Source organism: Diadema setosum, unplaced genomic scaffold (genome assembly GCF_964275005.1).
Source record: "Diadema setosum unplaced genomic scaffold, eeDiaSeto1 scaffold_26, whole genome shotgun sequence".
Taxonomy (NCBI): Eukaryota; Metazoa; Echinodermata; class Echinoidea; order Diadematoida; family Diadematidae; genus Diadema; species Diadema setosum.
The window spans coordinates 180,320-202,408 of NW_027307653.1; the positions used below are offsets into that span (position 1 = coordinate 180,320).

A 22,089-nucleotide genomic window follows, 5' to 3' on the forward strand; every position below is an offset into this window, starting at 1 on the left:
TTCTTCCTCCGGTACCCCATAGCGGGAAAAGTCTGACTTCATGCCGGAAATAAACTCCTCCACATCTCCTGCCTTCCCATCGAACACCGGCATTTTCCTCTCGGGCGCCATCACCAGTTTGGGGAGCCTCATCGTCAGTTCCCTGATCTGGGTCTTCAATAGTGACAGCTCCTGGTCTACGTCATTTTGATCTGCCGCTTGAGTGGAGGGTGAGTACACCACCTGTATGGCAACTGTCCTTCTCTTCCTTCCATCCTCTGCCATGTAGACCAGGCCATTTGCACGAGGATGTACCGCTTGTAGCACTTCCAGCAAGAGATGACCATCCTTCTCCAAAGGATATTCTGTGACATCCCCTGTGCCATCTTCAATCTGTAAAAATAGCATCTTTGCCAAATCCTGAATATATATCAATGTGTCACAAATACCCCAAGCCAGACATCTTTCGCTTAAACCATATGTGACCGGCGACAACGGTTTCAGGCAAAAGTCGGGAATTTTGAAAATTCATTTTTTCACTGAATCACATTGCCCATTTCCTAAGCTTTGCATTGATATAAAATACTTGTATTCTTCGGCACCATAAGTGGGCATAGAAAGAGAAATAAAATGCACTTTTTAAGTTGTTAGCCTGACAAAATTGCGAGAAAAGAGGCTTTGAAGATTCACCTCTTTCTCAAAGACAATGTCCGAGCGGCGATGCGAGGGGAGAATCACCTGTCCGTACGATGGTGCCAATCGATGTTAAGCTCCGCCTCTAGCAACCACATCGCCTTCTGATTGGCTCACTGTGAGAGTCAAATTTCCCGGGCACCTTCCTCGGAGCTCAGCGTATGGAGCCGAAAAACAATGCGTTTCGCTCGGGTTTGTTTACAGGACGTCTTTCAACATGGCGAATACGATAATTGCACGTACAGCTGTATTGTGTACATGTACATATTGGTGCACGCATTACGCAATGGCATCCACACGCCATGACTGTGTGCATGTAACAGGAGCGGTGGCGAATCCACACTTTTACAAATTGCGTTTTCATTGTGGTTGATTTGTCTATATCATTGGCGACCCTTTTGAAGGCAGAAAATTGCTAGTGCTGGCAAGGGTCACGCTTCCTGTTTGTTTTGCTTTTACAATACATGCATATGCTGCTTTGTTCGGTGGTGCTAATTAAATTAAAAGAAACAAACAAACAAACACGACTCGTTAGTTTGGTGCGATCTTGACGTGTAGTATTTGAATATAATTAGTCACATGTGACCGCTCCTTTCCTCTCATCTATATACCTTCCATTGAGTCAGTCTGCAGTCACAATTTTTACTACATGTACAAGTAGACAAATTTGAGAATATCTAGTTTTCTTTTCACACGGTTATGTCATGCTACATGATTTTTGTTTCACTTCCGTTGTCGAACATTGCGGTAGAATAGTTTGGATAGAAAGCCAAACGAAGAGCACGCACTACAGAGCGAGCGTATATAAACCACTATAGCAAGATCAATGGAGCATGTAATCGTACACGCGTGGACAAAGCATTCCCCAAACGCTGCAACTGGTGTCTCCGAAAGCCGAATTATGTAAATGTATGCGACGCACCGGCCAATCGCATGCGAGACCCTTCGCCGTAGCAACGCTGGGGATATTGGCGCGGCGTTCAAAAGAAGCTCGAAACTGACGAGTGCGATCCAACATAGGGTGCTTAAAATTCCATTTTGGATAGGAAAAACTTAGTCTTATGCTATGAAATTTAGTGTAGATGTAGAAAACATATCAAAGATTCGATTTCTGCAAAAAACCTAAATCGACAAAAATAATGGTCAAAATCTTTGTACCCCGCCTAGGAGGGAATGTGCTCTTGCGACTTTTGCCTGAAACCGTTGTCGCGGGTCACATATGCTCACAAGTTAAAACAATGCAAGCAATATGTCTCAAATATCCACTCACATTGCAGAGAAAAAAGTACTAAGACATCAGTGTGCATGAAGGAATACACCCCCAAAACACTATTGAAGTCGGCATATACAAGTAAATGCCAAATATCTCTGAAATACAATTAAAGTTCCCAAAAGATTATACAGTCCTATCTGTGAAGGATCAGTAATAAGGGAAACCAGCTATATAGCCAAATCCTAATGAGTGGTGTCCAACATTAACACTCCACTGAATGGAAAGGACACTAATACTATACCTTAAAAGAGATGTTCAAATACACTTATATGGCTGGTTGCGTTTAAATACAGGCACAAATACCCACATCAAAGCAGTACAACACTACCTCATGACCTACTGCAGTAATACACAATGAATAAAAAAAAAAAAAGCAAACCTGCCCAAAACATGACAGGTCTAACTTCAGTAGCCCTTCACAGTGTAATCACTGCAGTCAGTCCCACATTCATAAAACAACCCCTGTGTATACTCGCAGTGTCTGCAATACTCTGTACACTCCGTATCAATACCGTACCAAGTAGTTTAAATCTCAGGACTGACACTTCAAAACTGAGTCCATCGACCAATTACCTATTTACCCTTGCCCTTAAATCCGGTAATAACTCTATCCACAAATGATAGGGCAAAACTGTATGTAAATTACACAAAAACGTCCTCAAATCACACCATGTCCTTTCTCCATGAAAGGTGATAAAAGCTACCTAAACAGGCTATCTACCAGTCCAACAGGGATAATATCAATTACATCATCCCTTCTAGTATCTAATAATGTCAGACTGCACCAGTTCAAGTTCACATCCGTCTACTCGGAACCGCCTGTCTGCCGCTACTTCATCCACTGCAGCTGAACTTCGAGTCCTCTACATCACCACCTCGTCACCCGCAAACAGTCCTGCAGCTACCTGGAACCATCTCCTGTCAATCTCTGGATCCCCTTCACCACCAGTTCTTCCTGTCTACCCGTCCTAGACGCCTAGGAGCACATCACCACCCAATCTTCAGAAAGGACCCCACTGGAACTCCCCCTTTATGTCCTATACTTCCCGCTGCATCTTTCAATAAGCCGTCTAGGAGCATCCAGGCCGCATTTACTCAGCCCAAGTCTTCTCAGTAGTGACATCCAACTATGCTGTATCTTCCCATCCCATCCTCGTCGCCAGTTGGTATAGGGGGCCGAATGGGGCGGATGAGAGAAAAATGGAGATGGCGAGATGATGTGAAGACAGTGTGCGTGTACGTAGACAAACACTCGACAGGACTCCTGTGAACAGCAAGCAGAGAGGTCTCTTTTATTGACTCATAATATAGTCACAACACAATTACAGCTCCTAAAATGCACTTTAGGAAAACCCTTGAAACACTATGTGCACATCATCAAGTCCGCACATGTTTAACACCAAAACGACTCATTCATAATAACACACAAATACCAAGTCAGTTATTGTCTCTATAGCTATATAAATCCACAATGGGGTATCAATAATAATCTTATAACTAATGAAAGCATCTGCCATCAACAGCTGAGTGTGACCTAGAAACTCATTGTGTTATTTCACTATAGACACAACTGTTCAAAACATGCATTAAGCAGACTTTAAATGGCTGGATACATATGCTGTTGAGCCATTTGATACGATGTAGATGTGTGACCACCATCCTATACCTAATGTAAATCTTATCCATGTATTAATGTGTAATAAAAAATACATGTTTTAATTTAGGATCCTACAGAAATCTAACCCATCTTATGCTATTTCATCCGAGTGATAAAACAAATAAAACAGCAGTTCTCTCTCCACTAATTTAAAGTAATAAATAATTTACCAAAACCTGGAATGCATCCATTATTGACACTTTCATATGGCCTCACTAACACCACATTTGCTCTTAAATAAAAGTCATCCGATAACATACGGACAAATCCTCTCTTCCACATACCATTCCTAACATTTAGAGGTAACTTCATCCCAATCAATCAACTGTTACTCAAAACAATTTCAATCACACACCTGATTCATATACTACATTAAATCAGGTAGGCAGTAAGGTAAAATGAAGGTATGATAATGCTTAAGAAATTATATTACACCAAACTACTGCTGATCTTACAACTTTAGATCACAGGGTACCGGTACACCAGCTATGAAAAAGTAAATACCAATCAACATAATGTCTGGGAATGGCAAACCTCTCTTGATACTATATAACGGCAGTGCAATATTGTTAACTCCTCTATCACGCATATCAAAACTGTTGCAATTCGATACCCAGGTAGTTTCTTAAATCTCTAACCAGACAACACACTTACAATATACCCTTGTCCCTCTTATCCATATCGAATCTTGCTCTATTAGGGGAAACAAAGGAACGATATTCCCTCTTGAACAACCTCAGTTATGGTACCATAAACCATAACATTGTATCTACACTGTACACCTGACTCAATTTCTAATTACTCTTCAACCAAAGTCGTGTTACATAGTTTTATTATGAGTGGCGCAGAGTCGCTGTTGCAGAATAGCTGTTGCACTCAATATTTGTTCTCCCTTCAGTAGGATATTGATTGTGTCTTTGGAAGTTTCTGTGTTACATTTTGATAACAGAATGTTGCTATAGCACCCTGGATATTGCAGGACAAGTTTGGAGTCCTCAATCGAGAAGACTGACCAGCAACTTCAGGTGAAAGTTTTGTGTGCAAGTATACACTGAGCTGCCTTCTCAACCTCCATGTTACTACAGGCGTGGATGGTTCACCGGTCATCAAAAGCTTTGCTCTGAACCCATTGTCTGCACGGTGCGACAAGCTCTTTTGTGTGTGTGCCTGCCCATTCAGAATGATGAACCTGACCGCACTTAATCTATTGCTTTATAAATGCTGAGCTTGCCTTCTCATACACCTCTCATTATCACACACACCTACACAGTGAATGTGGTCAATGTTGGGAAGAAGTAGGAAGAAAAACACCCTCAACAGCTATGTCACACTAATGAGCATTTATGTGGCAAAATTGAGAATTTTGTGCTGCGCCTTGCCTGTGTAGGCTTATTTCTCGTGACCATCATGGCAGTCAGGACTATGCAGGACCCAACATGTTACAGTTCGAAAGAACTAAAACACATAGGTGAGCAGGTCGAGAAGGGGAAACTTCAACTTGATGTTTATCACGCTGTGAAGAAACTCCAGACATCTAAGGTCAAACCGACCCGACGTGGTCGTAGGTCATTTCAGAAGTCCCAGAAAGCCATCCCTGTCCTTTCAGGTAACAGGCGAACTGGAAAATCAAAAAAGATCATTGAACAAAGAACACCTGCACTGAAAGGGATCTCGCAAACTTGCCATCTCAATGAAGAAGCACCCCTCACCAGAGTTGGCTACTGGAATGCACAGTCCATAATGAATAAAGCAACAGCAGTATGTGATTTTGTTATAACCGAGAAACTGGATGTTGTGGCAATAACTGAAGCTTGGCTCAGAGGAGACAGTCGTGACAGTCCCGCATTAGCTGAAATCCAGAACACGCTGAAAGACTACCGCATTGTTAAGCTGCCTCGCAAAGGAAAGAAAGGTGGAGGACTTTGTGTCATATTGCGGAACCGCTACCATGTCACCAATACCAAATCTCACTCCTTTGAATCCTTTGAATGCCTAGAGTTAACAGTATCATGCTCTGGTCAAAAAAACTCTCTCACTCATCACTATCTACAGGCCACAAGGGACGGGCATCAGCACCTCACTCTTCTTTACAGAGTTTTCCAGACTGCTCGAATCTGTCAGTCTTCTATGCAGTAAGGTGATAATCGGTGGAGATTTCAACTTCCACTTCGATGACCCACTTGCTTCAAACACCAGAAAACTTCGTGATATGCTGGAGTCTTGCGGTTTGAAGCAGGTTGTCTCTCAACCAACTCACGTTCGGGATCATACATTAGACCTGCTGATTGTAAGAGAAGACGACGACATAGTCAGCAATGTTTCAGTTCTCCCCACGATGCCTTCCGATCATGCAGCAATAGTCTTCACTGCTGCTCTGGCACGCCCCCTGCTTACCAAGAAGGAAATTCGTTTCCGCAAACTGCACAGCGTTGACTACACTAGATTCAGTGAGAATGTTAAAAGTTGTTTTGCCAAAGCGCACGACATTGAAGATCTTGACTTGTGTGAGAAGGTGAAACTGTTCAACAACTCAATCGAAGACATCCCAGATCAACATGCACCAGTGACTGTTAGATCTGTACATCTGCGCCCTCATGCTCCCTGGTATGACGATTCACTAAGAGCACAGAAAAGGAAGTTGCGCGCCAAAGAACGCCAGTTGAGAAAGTCTGTCCCAAAGCTGACGATTGATAAACAAATAAATGAAGAAAGCCACCACAGAATACCATGCTGCCCTGAAACAAGCCAAACGATCACCAGAAGCTGATCAATGACTGTAACAGGAACGACCTATTCAGGTTGATACATGACCTTACTGTCGAGCGCCCTGGACAGACTCTGCCTTCCCATGACTCACATGAAGAACTCTCTGAGAGACTCTGTAAGTTCTTTGATGACAAGATCACTCAACTGTGCAATCCCCTGTACAACGAGACATGAAAACTCGTCACATTGAGGACGAGTTAGGTGATACGCTTGTGGTCATCAGATGACAGTCATCTGTGATCGACAAAGAAAAGAATGTGATATAGGCACCTTGAAGTTATATTGAGCGTGCATGCGAAACCGTTTCTGTAACCACTCGGGCACGGGTCATCCACGGAAATGGTAAGACAAAAAAACAACAACAATGTACAGATATAACAGGGGGAAAGTCAATGCCCACTCAACTGACGTGGCCGTGTGAACATCTATTGCATTGCTAGACGGAAAAGCGGCCTTGTAACGACTGAGGTCGCTATGCCATTTCTGTCAACTTGGGAAAAATACGTACCGCAGATATAAAACCTATAATCGGCTGGTTTTGATACCTTGCCTTTAATCACAATTTTCAGTGTAATGACGTCATCAAATTACAAAACAATGACATCGTCTTGAAAGACAATTGTTCAAAGTACAACACCTCAGTCGTCGTCATTACATACTATGATCGGTTTGACAAAGTCAACCTGCAAAATGTTGTTGCAGTCGAAGCAATGTGGTCTCCAACACACAAAAAAGAGGGATATGGCGTGTGTGTGTGTCTGTGTGTGTGTATAGGTGCGTTTATATACGAACGTGATTTCTACATGGACGAATATATAATACAAATTGAAGAAAAAAAAGTAAAATAAAAAAAAAAAATGTTTCGTGTTCTTATGGGGTCCGAACCCGCAACCTCACGTCTCTGAGACGGCGCCTTTAACCACTCGGCCATACGTCTCGACGAGAAAATATGGGGAACGTAAACTTATGTATGTGAAAGATACATGAGGAATCGTTTTGTCCACATTCCATTTTCATTTTCAGTTTTTAGCTGCAAAATTGTCAAACTGATGAGGAGATTTCAAAGAATAAAATGCATGATTACTGCAGCTTATTGTCTCAGCTACAACATACTAAAGTTTCAGAGGAAATGAAGCAAAATCAGCTGAGATAAAGGTGCTTAAACGTTGTCAAGTCAATGCACATTAAAAAAAAATCACCTCCCATAGACATAACACGTAAACTTGTCTGATTTTGAGTCTTTAACTTTAATAACAATTTGAAGTATGATGGTAAGTCTTCTCGAACCAAGAGTGTGGAACTGAAGCTTCTACGTGAAAGATGAATCATGACGATCACCCGTGACCGACACATCTTCAAAGGGATCAGTTATTCGAAGTGGAAGCCCTCGTGCCAACATTATTGTCTCAGCAATTCCAAAGCAGTGATACCCTTACATTTAGGTATACCATAATTTCCCTCTGAAATGATTGATATCATTCATGTACAATTGCTTGCCTTGTCCATAAACTTTGCTTTACAAACTTTCAGTGAAAGGTGTCATAACATAATTCTGTAACTCCATTAGCAGTGATTGACTACATAAAATAATAAAGATATATATATCAAATTGAACGCTTAGCGCGTATAACTAAGGGGGATTTTAGCCTGATGCTGTGTTATTCACTGCTCAGATACCAACAACACTCATTACCTACGGCTACGTATAGAGAAACAGCCATGACTAAAATAAGGTTTTGCTTTTCTTTGGCAGATAGACACACAACCCCTTTCAACACACTATAATTGACAAGGAGGGACATGAAAAAGTTCATTACTACTACTAAACAGTGATGCTTTCTCCTCATGTGGCACAAGATACCTCTATAGCGAAATAAAACCTGTCTACAATTCCGTTATTGGGTCAAACAATAACAACCTGGAATTTCAAAGAGACGAGCGAGACGCCATACACCTGGCCTAGAATTAATTTATTCAGTTGCCATTCCTGCTCCAGTTGAGTTATGTAAATTATTTTCCGTCCTGTCTTGTGCAGTGTAACAGGAACAAACGTAGAGAAAAGGAAAGAGAAAACGAAACGTGGCAAGCGGGACGTTGTATACCAAGGGCAATTTACAACATTACGTATGATAAATGATGCAAATCCAACCTCCAGCCTCCGACAAAAAAAGGGAACTTGAGTGACTGTGTGTCGTGGGGTAATGACATCGGAATGAAGCTGAACTGCCACAAGAAAAACAAAGAAAGAGAGAGAGAAAAAACAAATAATAGCGTCCTGCGGGTCCCGAACATCTCGTCCTAAGGTAGTGCATAATGACCATGCAGCGTGCTAAGCGACTATAAAGCCACACGGCTGTCCCGAAGATTGGATATGAAATTCATATCTTTATATCACTTAAAACATGAAAAAGTTCATTACTACTACTAAACAGTGATGCCTTCTATTCATGTTGCACAAGATACCTCTATAGCAACATAAAACCTGTCTACAACTCCGTTATTGGGTCAAACAATAACAACCTGGAATTTCAAAGAGATGAGCGAGACGCCATACACCTGGACTAGAGTTAATCAATTCAGCTCCCATTCCTGCCAGTTATTTAAAAGTACAGTACATGTTCCTACCACCTATCCTGTTACAGTATAACAATAACCAATGAAGAGAAAAGGAAAGAGCAAACGAAAGGTTGTAAGCGGGACACAGTAACAAGGGGCAATTTACAACATTAAGTGTGACAAAATTAATGAAGCAAACCCAATCTCCAAACTCCAATACAAAACAAGGGAAATAGAGCAGCCGTGTTCACGGGTTACGTACACTTGATAAAATAATACGATAAATGACATCGGAGTAAAGCTGAACTGCCGAAAAAAAGAGAAAAAAAGAAAGAACGGATAAAAGTCCTGCGGGAGTCCAGCGGGAGTCGAACCTCTCGCCTTCCGGTATGGCGTTATGAACAACCAGCGCGCTAACCGATTCTGCCACATGGCTGTCCTGAAGACCGAGTGCAAAACGTAAATTTAAATACCATCGCGAGTTTGTTGCCTTGTGATGGCGCTATTCAACTTCCCACAAGTGGCAGCGTGGATTCGATCAATGTAGGCCTATAGTTGCAAAAAAAAATGGGAATCGTTCCATACAGATTGCATTCTCATTTTCAGTTTTAAACTACAAAATTATCAACCTGATGAGGAGATTTGAAAACATAAAATGCATGATTACTAAAGCTTATTGTGTCAGCTACAACATATGTATGTTTCAGAGGAAATGAAGCAAAATCAGACGAGATAAAGGTGCTTAAACGTTGTTAAGTCAATGCATGCTTTTTAAAAAAATCACCTCCCATAGACATAACACGTAAACTTGTCCGATTTTGCATCTTTACTTTTAATCACAATTTAAAGTATGATGACGTCATCAAATTTCAAAACCATGACATGGACTTGAAAGGCAAATGTTTAAAGGACAACATATGTGAATTTGGGATAATATTGAGCTTGAACAACAGAGATACGAGCAAATGAATGTCAGAAACAGTACCTCAAAAAAATCAATTCCACTTTTTTTATTCAAAATGACGATATGATCACTTCATCGCGTTTTCCTGGCAATATTGATACTAGGAATGTTATTTACAATTCATATGCTTTTGTAATATGCAATAGAAATATAGGGTCAACGGACGATTTAAAGAGCTATGGCGAAATAAACAAAGACATGTTTTTTCACTATATTTGCAGAAAGACGCGCGCGCGGAATTTCAACTTTGACGCCAGTGCATTCCTTTGTTATAGGTCAACATCGATCGGAAATCAGTGGATATTGTTACTCAAAGTATCAGGAATCCAAATCAGTCAAAAAAATTGCATTTTCATGTCGGTTACGCCCTCTGCGCGCGAAATTGCGCGGACGGACGCGCACGCGAGAAAATGTTTGAAACGCTTAAAATTGTCTGAAACTTCGAGATTTCCCATTGGGAAGTCGTTTTGAGCCTTTTAAAATTTTGACGCGCCCGTACGCGCGCGTAATGAAGACCTGGGTAACTAGCGTTAAAAAGTAAGATAGAACGTGACCTGAACTTTATGTCCACCGAAAATGATGCAGAAATGACATCTAGTTATGAAGTTATGATCGATCATGTGACAAGGTCCGAAAATCACAAAATGGCGCCTAGATGACGTCATAGATATGTTACTGTCATGAAAACCTTATTGTGGCTAGATGTTGTTATGAGACATGTTGACTGAAAATTTCATGTCATTCCGTAATGTCATTGTTGAGATATTGACGACACAAAATTGTCCAGAAAGAAAGAAGAATAAAAAAAAATAAAGAGAGATTTTGACAATCACAATAGGTGATACGCTGATAGCGTATCACCTAACTAGACTCGGAATTTGTCAACACTGACAAATTAGGTGATCCGATTTTTTTTTTCAATCGATGATTCGAGTCCTGATCGCAATAGGCATGACCATACAGGTTTCATCTGTGTTTAATGACATTGACCGTGTGATGTTTTAATTCTCATTTAGAAAATAGAGTCAGGTCTGCCATCTTTGGTACCAAATTCGGTATACACTTCAACGAAGATACAGAATGAAACATTTATGACCTTTGACCCTAATTTACATACCCAAGATGGTGTCTGATTAAGTAGTTGTTATTTTATGCAATAATGTACGTGACATGAACTAAACATGTGCAAAATATGGGGATGATAGGGGTTGTTTTTTTTGAGTTATTGCAAAGAAAGTTGCAGAAAGAAAGAAATATCTCAATACATCGAAGATAAGTTTGATTTCAACCAAGTTTTTTTATGTGATCTCGGCATCTTATGAAAAATTGTAGAAACATTGACGATAGCCCAAAGTCTCAGCTACAACATATTAAAATCTGGGAGAAATTCACCGAAGAGTAAGTGAACTAGTGCTCAATAAAGACCGTCATGTCAATTTTCATTTCCAGAAAAATTCCCTCCCATAGAGATAACACGTAAACTGGTTAAATTTGACAAGGTTACATTATATCTATTTTCACGAGGTGAAGACATCATCCGATTAAAACTTTGATTGAAGAAAACTTAAAGAGTATTACATTGGCTACAACATACTAAAATCTGGAAGAAATTCACCGAAGGGTAATTGAGCTAGTCGTCGATAAAGACAATCATGTCAATTTTCACATCTAGAAAAATTCCCTCCCATAGAGATAACACGTCATAATGAAGATAAAGAAAAAAGTACATATGACCTTTGACCCTACTTTGCACAGACAAGATGGCGTCTGAGCAAAAAGTGGTTATTTTGTGAAATGATTCTTGTAACATGGTCTTTACGTATGCAAAGAAAGATAAGACATGTATTCACCAAGATACAGGATGAAACATTTTTGACCTTTGACCCTAATTTACATACCCAAGAAGGTGCCCGATCAAGTAGTTGTTATTTTATGAAATAATGAACGTGACATAAACTAAACATGTGCAAAATATTGGGCTGATAGAGCTTGTTTTTCTTGAGTTATTGCAAAGAAAGTTGCAGAAAGAAAGGAATATGAAAATACATGGAAGATAAGCTTTAATTTCAACCAAGTTTTTGGCATGATGCCGACTCCGTATGAAAAAACGAAGGGCACACGCACGATAGCCCAAAGTCTCAGCTACAACATACTAAAATATGGGAGAAATTCACCGAAGCATAAGTGAGCTAGTGCTCGATAAAGATAGTCATGTCAGTTTTCATTTCCAGAAAAACTGCACTCCCATAGAGATAACACGTAAACTGGTCAAATTTAACAATGTTACTTTTAATCCCTTTTTACGAGGTGATGCCGTCATCCAATCAAATTGTTGTTATTATATATCTGAAAGACCATTTAATAAGCTACAACATATTGAAATTTGGACGAAAATCAACTAAAGAATAAGTGAGATATGCTTGAATGAACTTGAAATTTGATGACGTCATTTTGAAAATTTACTTTTTTTACTTTATTAAGAAATTTGATACCTTTTAATCATTTTTTCAGCATCGCCAACCCATGAAATGACATGTACAACTCATCAGCTTTCAGAATATGTAAAGAAAATGGGGGGTCACCGTCCATCCTGACGAGTAAAATCGGATTTAAAATTGGCAGTTTTTTTGCATTGTTGCACTGTATATCGCCATTGACGCGCGCGCGGAATTTCAACTTTGACGGGCCCGTATGACGTCATTTTGAGTCGGATTGACTTGAAACTTGGTAGAAATATTCCTTGACATTTCAGACATCCGATCAAAGTGAAAAAAACGGGAAATTGTTATTGCATATGAGCTGTGCGTGGGTGTATGCGCGCGCGCGTACGCGTCCGTCCGATTTTTTCAATTTTTCAAAAAATGCTCCAAATGGTCTGAAACGTGTGCAAAAAAATTTTGAGCTCGATTTGAGCATACAAATATTTCAACGCGCGCGTACGCGCACGTTTTAAGGATATAAATTTTGAGAACATGAGTAGAATCAAGTTGACTTGAACTATATGAGACGTAAATTTCATTGGAAAATTCCATTCCATTAATGAGATATTATTGAGAATGTGTTTTCATATAATGACGTCATAGTGACGTCACGGTCGACTGATCACTTTGATTTTATTAGATTCGTCGTCTTTGGGACACGATACATATATGGTATAATTTTGAAGTTGATAGGAGGAGCACTTTCTGAGCTAATCTCTACACAACTTTTGCGGAGAAATAAAGAAGAAGAAAAATAAAGAATCAGTACAGATACAGAAGGTGATCCGAGAGGATTCTCGGATCACCTAATTCGGAGACGAACCCAACTTCCTACACAGGCTCCTTTTCAGTCCTGAAGAATCCCATGAGTTCTCTGACCTGCAGCCTTCAAGCATTTCAAAATGTCTCAGAAGAAGACGTGCTGAAGCTCATAAAATCTAAGAAAATAAAAATATGTCCTTTGGATCCAGCACCTGCTGTTGTGTTCAGCAACTGTACGGATGCCTTTCTTCCTGCCATTACGGACATGATAAACCACTCTCTTGATCATGGAGTCTTCCCAAAATCCCTCAAGTCGGCACTTATCACACCCGTACTGAAGAAGCACAATCTCGATCCAGAGTGCTTGAATAGCTATCGCCCAATTTCGAACATTCCATTTCTGGCAAAAGTCATTGAGCGTGTAGTATGTCAGCAGCTTATGCAATACTTAACTGGGAACTCCCTCTTCACCAACAGGCAGTCTGCCTACAGACGACGTCATAGTGTCAAGACAGCACTTTTGCGAGTGTACAATGACCTTTTGCTGTCCCTTGACGACAAATATGAGCCATTCTCGTCGTCTTAGATCTGTCCTCAGCTTTTGATACGATAGATCATGCGATTCTTCTCTCCATGCTGAAGAGCAGGTTCGGCATAGCCGAAACTTTAGCCATTCACACTCCTTGAATATCATTTTTCTTACTTGGGATTGAAAATTTTGCATATAATCCCTTAAAAGTGTGTACCACGTTGTTGAATTTCATTTAAAAAATGAAAAAGCTTCACACCCTCCCCTTTGTCCAGTTCCATCAACTTAGTACACAATGAAGACACACAGTCGGAAAAGAGGTGACAGATACCACAATATTAAACCATTCACAATGTCCTTGAATATTCATTTTTGCTACCTTTCGACTGAAAATTTTTCAAAATATTCCCCCAAAAGTGTGCACCAAATCGTTGAATTTCAGTATCAAAAATGCAAAATCTCCCTAGTGCGAGAGGGGAATAGCCCCCTCATCCCCCCCCCCCCCCCCCGGCTCGGTCATTTCGCTCTCTAGCTTGAGTGTTCCTCACAAAACATTAAATAATAGGCCTATCCCCCCCAAAAAAAGACACTCCCAAAAAAAAAAATAAATAAAAATGTTCCTGCCACTTTTCATGGGGATGGCCACTGTGTGTACGTGTGTGTGTGTATGTGTGTGTCTGTATGTGTGTGGTTATTTGAACAAATATTTTGATATGTGAAGTTAATCTGTTGAGATATGGGTTTGTTTCGGATGATCTCTGTTCTTTCTGCAAAAAGAGCACTGAAACATATTCACATTTATTTTTGGAGTGTATTAAAGTGCAGGATTTGTGGCAAATTATTATTCAGAAATTTAATTTAGACGGACTAGGAAATATGAATTGGGAGTTGTTTATACAGGTATATCCGGAAACTTGTTAAAAGTGAAAGGATGGAATACAATTATATTAATGATTAAATACATTTTATATTTAGCGACATCAGAAGGGGAGGTACCAAAGTTTAATGATGTTCTGAAGTATTTCAAAATGTGTAAAGAAGAAGAAAATAAGATTGCGAGTAAAAGATTAACCGTTGGAATGCATTTGTTAAAGTGGGAATATATGAGGTATACCGTGGATGATATGTGATTTTCTTTTTCTGTTTTGAATTTGCCGTATCTGCGAGTTATTGTCATATCGTTGTCGGTATTTTTTCTTCCTCCTTATTGCTTCTACCATTTCCACATCATTTCCACATCGTTGTTGGGCAACTAAAAGGGTGAAGTGGCCGCTATCGATAGCAAAAACGATACATTTTTTTTAGACGAAATAATGTTTTTTGCCTATCTTTTTTTAATATTCACAATTTTATCGGGTTATTTGATGTGTTTAAAAGTCCAAAAATCAATTTTACACCTTACTCTCTTGTTTTGATCGCAATTTTTGGCTTAAATTCCGAGTAAATCAATACTTCTCGTTTTCCCCTTTTTATATACTGCCCAATTTTGGACGAAGCACAAGCGTGTAAAAAGGGCAAAGCGCATATTGCCCTTTTGAACGCGCGAGTATTATACGCACTACGTTCGCCAACAAAACCCACAGTCAAAGGGGCAACTTCGTCGTTAGTCCATGCCATTCATTAACACACATTTTAAAGGGTAAAATGGGAACAAAGTGTACTATATTAACGAAGCTTTCTCGCTTAAAACCTGAAGAATATTACTGAAGACGGGACAGCCTGGAAACAGTGCGTCTGCCTCAGGAGATACGATGGTAAGATGAACCACTTATCATATATTTCGGAAACAGCAGAATTTTGGCAATTTATGATCAAACCACCAGTTTTGTTTTTCACGGTCCCATGTACTTGTCATCATGTTGTGGATTTCGCGATGTCATGATGGGGGCCGTTTATTGCCGGAAACTTAAGAAACAGAATAGAACACTTGTAATCTCCGAAAATATGATGAATTTATCAAGAAAATGCTTCTCTTTGATACATCAGGACTTATCTTGCTAAAATTAAGTATTTCAGAAAATATAAAGGCGAATTCAAACATTCGATTACTCTTTTTTTATTCAACACAGTCACACGCGCGCGTGTGTTGTCTATGGGAAAGTTGCAAACAACATTGATTCTCGTTGAAAACGAAGTGAGTTGCACAAATGCCGGTAAAATTGTAAAAATTGCGATTATTTTGTTAGATTTTAAACTGCATTTGATTAAAATAGCTTCCCTCTAATAGTTTATCTTCTTTTTTTTTTGAATACAACATCATACTGGTGCATGTTTTTTTTTTTGGTTTTTTTTTTGGTTTTTTCGGCCAAATTGTGATTCAATTTTGTTCGGGATTGTCTAGGGCCCGCCAGGAATTAAGGGCTCTTGCCATATCACATTCATTCAAATTTAGATTTATTTGATATTAAATCTATTTATTTAGATAAATTTAATTTGACTTACATTAATCAGCTCGGCTATAACAGATCTAGGTCCAGGTTAAAAAAAAAAAAAAAAATCACAGCCATTGACCCGGCTTCTCTATCGTTTGGATTTTGGATCTAATCATCTACATCAAGAATAAAATAATTATGACGAAGACTTGTTGTTCTAGATCTTAACTCTACCTTTAATGTTTGGATGAATTTGCAATAACTGAGTGGCATCTATTTTCTAATTGGCTTATGTCATGAATTGCGATTTCAGTTTAAGTTAGAACTTATATCAATTTTAAACTGTGGTTGAATTCCCTTCTGTAAGCTGTATTTCAAACAAAATGAAGAAATATGCCTTTTTAAATGAATATAGTATAGATCAACGTTAGTCTAAGAATGCTTTTTAAAGTTTTGCAAGTCTGTTTCGGATCCTAGCGATTTATACTCGATTTAAAAAAAAATAGTACAAACCATTTTATTTTGTAAACAGGGAACTAGAATTTTAAGAAACAAAGACTTTAGCAGCTGTTTGTTTTATGCTACCTAAAATAATTTTACATTGCATGGTCCCGATATTTACTTAGATTACTTATATACTTAGATGATATCATAAGCAATATACCAGCCAGTTTGCTGCAAGAAAAGGATGTGTCCCAATCTTGCACAGTCCAACTAGCAAAAAAATGATATATTTCATTTTCAAACGTCCAAATCTCAAAGCCTTGATGTCTGTTATTTCTTCAAATAAATGTGGAGTCCTGGTCCTTACGCAAGCGATTGTACTAAAAATATCCCTGTCAGAGTGAATTAGTACATATGTTTTATTCCATTTATTCAGCCCCAACTCACACTATTAGATTAAGAATGAGGTAAAAAAAAATGGTAAAAAACTAGTTACTTTCATTTTGTTCCACTGCTTAAGCAACGAAAAAAAAAAGATTACACTTATCCTAGATTGTCCTATCTTTATTACTATCATTCTTATTTTTGTCATTATCACAATTACAATACCATTACAATCATGACATCAAGTTCAGGTTTTATTGAAAATACAATATCTTCTTTAATTTGTTTTTAATCAAAGGTCCTTGTGGAACACAGAAAATTGCATGTGAGCCTAACATCCCATGGTCGTCATTTCAACGTTCTGCCAGCGGCTCGGACTTCATCCGGGACTTCATTCTGTACTCTTTGTTGAAATCTGCATGAAGAGTCCAAGATGCTTCAGGCTTATCTCACCTTATGGACTAACAGCCATGCAGTAACTAGAAAAGTACACAAGCGTCTTCATTTTTTTTTTTATTAAAAGCAAGAGACCACATTAAGACAATGGTCTACGTTTGAAGAAAGGAACGGAAAGGCGAAAATAAGTGATTTCTGGAATTTTACTAATTTGTATGGCAAGAAATTGAAGAAATGAGGTATTCACCTCCCTTTTAGTCTTTGTCTTTTTATTGCTGTGAAACGAAGATGGGCAGCTGCCAAATATGGAGTGGGATCAATGTACTTTTTCAGACGAGTAACTTACAGGAACATATTTTTCGCTTGGTTTGACAAAATAGTAGGAAATCTCATGTTCTTGACTGATGACATAATATTGTAGACTTCTTACGTCAAGCATCTCATATCAATAAATCCTAATCGTTTGACTTCATGATTCAATTTGTGTATTGAATAGAAATGAGAAGACCAAATGATTTCAGGCCTTTGCATCACCGCTTTTTTTTTTTTTTTTTTGGGGGGGGGGGGGTTGCGGCAGTCGATTTTTTTTTTTTTGGGGGGGGTTGATGATTTCAAAAAAGAGGTCAAATGTTATCACCAAAAGAACAGTGACTGCAGCCAAATTTCTGTGTGATTACTAAAACAGAAAAAAAGTTTTTTGAAATCTCGTGGGGGGGGGGGGGGATTCTCCATGGACAAAGGTGTTTTCTTCTGTAACAGCAAGAGGAAGTGAATTTATCACATTATTTTCATTCAATTTATTATAGCTTGTAGCTGTTAAAGAGTTTTTAATTTGCAGTGACAAAGTGTGGTACATTCACCTTTCACAGCAATATCACTAAATGTAATTCATGTACTTTTTTTTCATCTTTTTTTGTCCTTAGAACCAAATATGTTCCCCTGTGTTATAACAGAATGAAGTGATTTAATCGTTTCATCTTTATTGATTTAGTTTCTCAACTCCATTACCTGACTACTAATGATTTGTGTTAATGTTCATTATAGTTGCAACAACACACCAAAAAAAAAAATAATAATAATAAGCTCCTTCTTTTACCATTAGCCTGTTCACCTAGTTGAATTCGGGTATTTGCAATGTGATTTTTTTTTTTTAATTCATCACGAACCTTATTTCAATGTATTGTACATGTATATTCACCGAAATAAATAGCAAAGTTTTTCCCCTTCAAAACAGGAATAAGAATTTGTTTGTTTCATGGTGAGGAATCGACACGCTTTCAATTCAATCACAGTGTATTTCCAGTCAACGAAAATCAAAACACAGTACAAAGTATACATGACATGAAATAATATTGTTCAAACATTTGCAAAAGATTCATGTGAGATTTTGGCGATAGTTATGGATTTGAACATACTGTACATGTTATGTAAACTGTACGTGTATTTTCTTTATTTCATTTATCAATGTATAGACATGTATTGTTTGAATAACATCCCTGCACATGCACGTGTACTGTGCATTTTCTTCCAATTGATGCAGACATGTGCGCACATGTTTCGGTACATGGAAACAGGAACTTTGATAGGGTGTGTAAGTGTGTGTCTATGTCGTCTGTTTGGGTATGTGTATGTGGTATGCTTTTGCAGTGGGTGGATATGTGTCAGTGTTTTGGGTGCGCAGCCGCACACTGACGCTGTGGGTGTGGATATATGTGTAGGGGTATGTAGAGCCGAGGAGCTACGGCTTGTGCCGAAAGAGTGGGTTGGGTGGTGGCGCGTCGCGTTAATGGGAACACCGCCCTTCGTCCAAAGCCCCCCCCCCCCCCCCCCCCGGTTTTGCCGAAAGGGTGCGTTGGGGGCATTGGGTCGCGTCGCGTTGACTGGAACCCCACCCTTCGTCCAAAGCCCCCCCCCCCCGGTTTTGCCAAAAGGGTGCGTTGGTACTTTTTCTCATGTAATATTAAAAGACGAGTTTTGAATTTATATTTAACCTTCAAACAACCATTTCAAAGAGGCTATCGTCCGGATTGGTTTACACTCTATTACCACTTGGTCTACAGCCAGTTGGTCTAATAGACTGTTTAATTTCAGTTGGTCTAATAACCATTTGGTCTAGTCATCATTTCGTCCAATTACTGTTTGGTCTAATTGTTATTTGGTTTAATTACTATTTGGCCTACAGTCAATTCGTCTAATAATAGCCATTTGGTCTATTTTTGGTCTAACACCAATTTTATTACACCATTTATACCAATGCCGTAGTGCATGACAATAAAACGATCTGAATCTGAATCTGAATCTGAATAACAACATATATATATATATATATATATATATATATATATATACACACACACAATCTATAGGAGGAACAATATATACTTTGTGACCGTGCGGAAAATAGATTCGATTATGGAAAATAGTGACCCACTAAAAAGCAAAGCTTGTGGGACGTGGATCGCTAGATAAATAATGAGTAAATAATATATTATTCGAGGGTTTTTATAACTGTTATATTTGATATAAATCATTTAAGTCATTTACAAAGATATACATGTAGTTATATTGAGGTACGCATGGTCGGGGAAAAAAATAAGAATAGAATATTAATGCTAATGCCCGGACACTGTTCACTGAACCACGTGTACCGGGAAAATATGGCAAGGACAACACACTAGTACACACATTACGAACACACATATAAGACGCGAGACAGTACCGAGAGAAGAGAAGACGGTAACAATACAAGTCTACGAAGAACAAAAGACAGGAAAGGAAGAGGAGAGAAGAAAGAAGAGAGGTCTGCATACAGAACACGCCAAGTGCTGCGACATCAGGACAGGTGAAAGCTTAAGCATGAATTAAAACAATTTGAATTATGTAGAATTATAAGTAGAGAGTAGGTGTTTTCTGAATTTGTATTTAAATGTGACGAGTTTGGGGGAATCTTTTAAACTATTTAAATTATTCCAAAGTTTGGGTCCGGTATAAAGAAATGTACTTTGGGCATGTGCGGTTCTCATTAATGGAAGATGAAATTCATCGGATCGTCGCGTGGGATAGTTATGTACATGACTGTTTCGATGAAATGAGTCGTGAAATATTCTAGGTAAAAAATTACTGTTATAATTAAACATAAACGGGCCAAGTGGGAACACATACAAATCTTTTATTTTTAGTATTTTATGGTAAAAAAACAAAGCATCTGTATGTTCTCGGGTATGTAGATTAAAAGCAATTCTGAGCGCTTTCTTTTGGAATAAAAAAAAAAAGTTTATCAAGTAATATCTGATATGTATTACCCTAAGCAAGAATCCAATTTCAATTTTCAATTCAATTCAATTCAATTCATTTTATTTCCATACTTCTCATTTGTGGACATTATAACAGAAATCAAACAAGTTCTTTCACCTTGTAAACAATGTGCAAAACACAACAATATACATGGTGATAACACAGTAATTATATGTAATAACTGGTCAAATTCGAAATCGAGATGGGGTTGATCAAAGAAAAGTATGGCGGGACCTACATGAAAGCAAGCTTGTTTGGCTGTAAGCCCCGAGTAATCAGTGTTTGTGAAAAAGAAACGGAGAACGGATAGTAGATAAGACCAGATGATGTAAGAGTGCCAAATAAGAAAAAAAAACAAAAACAAAACTAAAATTTGAACTATTACTGTGACCGAGATATCACTGGTTTCAGGAGGACAACATGATTTGCATAATCATAAAGCCTACTTAGGTATATACATAATGTACACTATAAACTGTTGTTGCATTAATGCTATCGCCAGGATATTATCAGTAAGACACAAGAAGTAACATGTACAGCTATCAAGCCATTTGGTGTCCGCCGTCAAGCTCTGTATAGAAAGCTAGAGAGAGAAAGAGGGAAAGAGGAGGAGAGGGAAGCGAAGTAGAATGTGGAATTGATAATGATGAATTCGGAGACCTGACAGCAAGACCTTAAAATGGAATCTGCAGCGTGTTGACAAGAATGTTTGATCGGACAATAACATACCACAATATTACATAAGACATTACAATTATTCCGTTTCTGCAAGATATGCACTCAATAAAGACTCTTTTAATTTGCGTTTAAAGGAATATAAAGGCAAGCAGCTTGTTATTTCGGGGGAGAGGTCATTCCAATATCTAGGGCCCGTATACATTATCGTTTTTTTAGCGAAAATTGTTCGAGTACGTGGAAGATGAAATGCGTCACTTTGGCGGGTAGGATAATTATGAATCAAATAGTTTTTCCTGAACATGCGAGTGAAAACATCCGGTAACTCCTTGGCAGAAAATTTATACATAAATATGCCGACGTTGTAATTAAATAAATCTGATGTTTTCAGTATCTTATTTTTGAAAAATAAATCATTCGTGTGGGACAAATATCCAACATGGTTGATATTTCTGATGGCGCGTTTTTGAACACAGAACAGTATGTCAAGAAGATTTCTAGGTGCATTCCCCCAAACAAGAATACCATAATTAAGGTACGGAGTAATCAATGTAGAATAAAGATTAAGCAGGATTTGACTTGGAAAAACATTCTTCAGTTTATTAAGAACACCCGTATTTTTGGAAAGAATATTACTGAAATAACTGACGTGGGATTTCCAAGACAAATCACTGTCAACTGTAAACACACATGCACACACACACACGTGTCTCAGTGGCAGCATCGTCCCACACGTTTATGGATATACAGTTGTAGCACCGAGAGTCTGGCATTGCGCAATTAATTGCATGCACAAACTTCGGTCGTTCGGAGTTTACGTACCATTAGGGATGGCGATCGGCTGCCTTTAATCTGTTCATAACGC

General features: G+C 38.6%; 1 pseudogene; it reads left to right on the plus strand.

The window, feature by feature from the left end:
* Positions 1–5,009: 5,009 nt before the first annotated feature.
* LOC140245738 (eukaryotic translation initiation factor 2D-like) overlaps positions 5,010–22,089 on the plus strand; it is a 335,728-nt pseudogene continuing 318,648 nt past the window's right edge.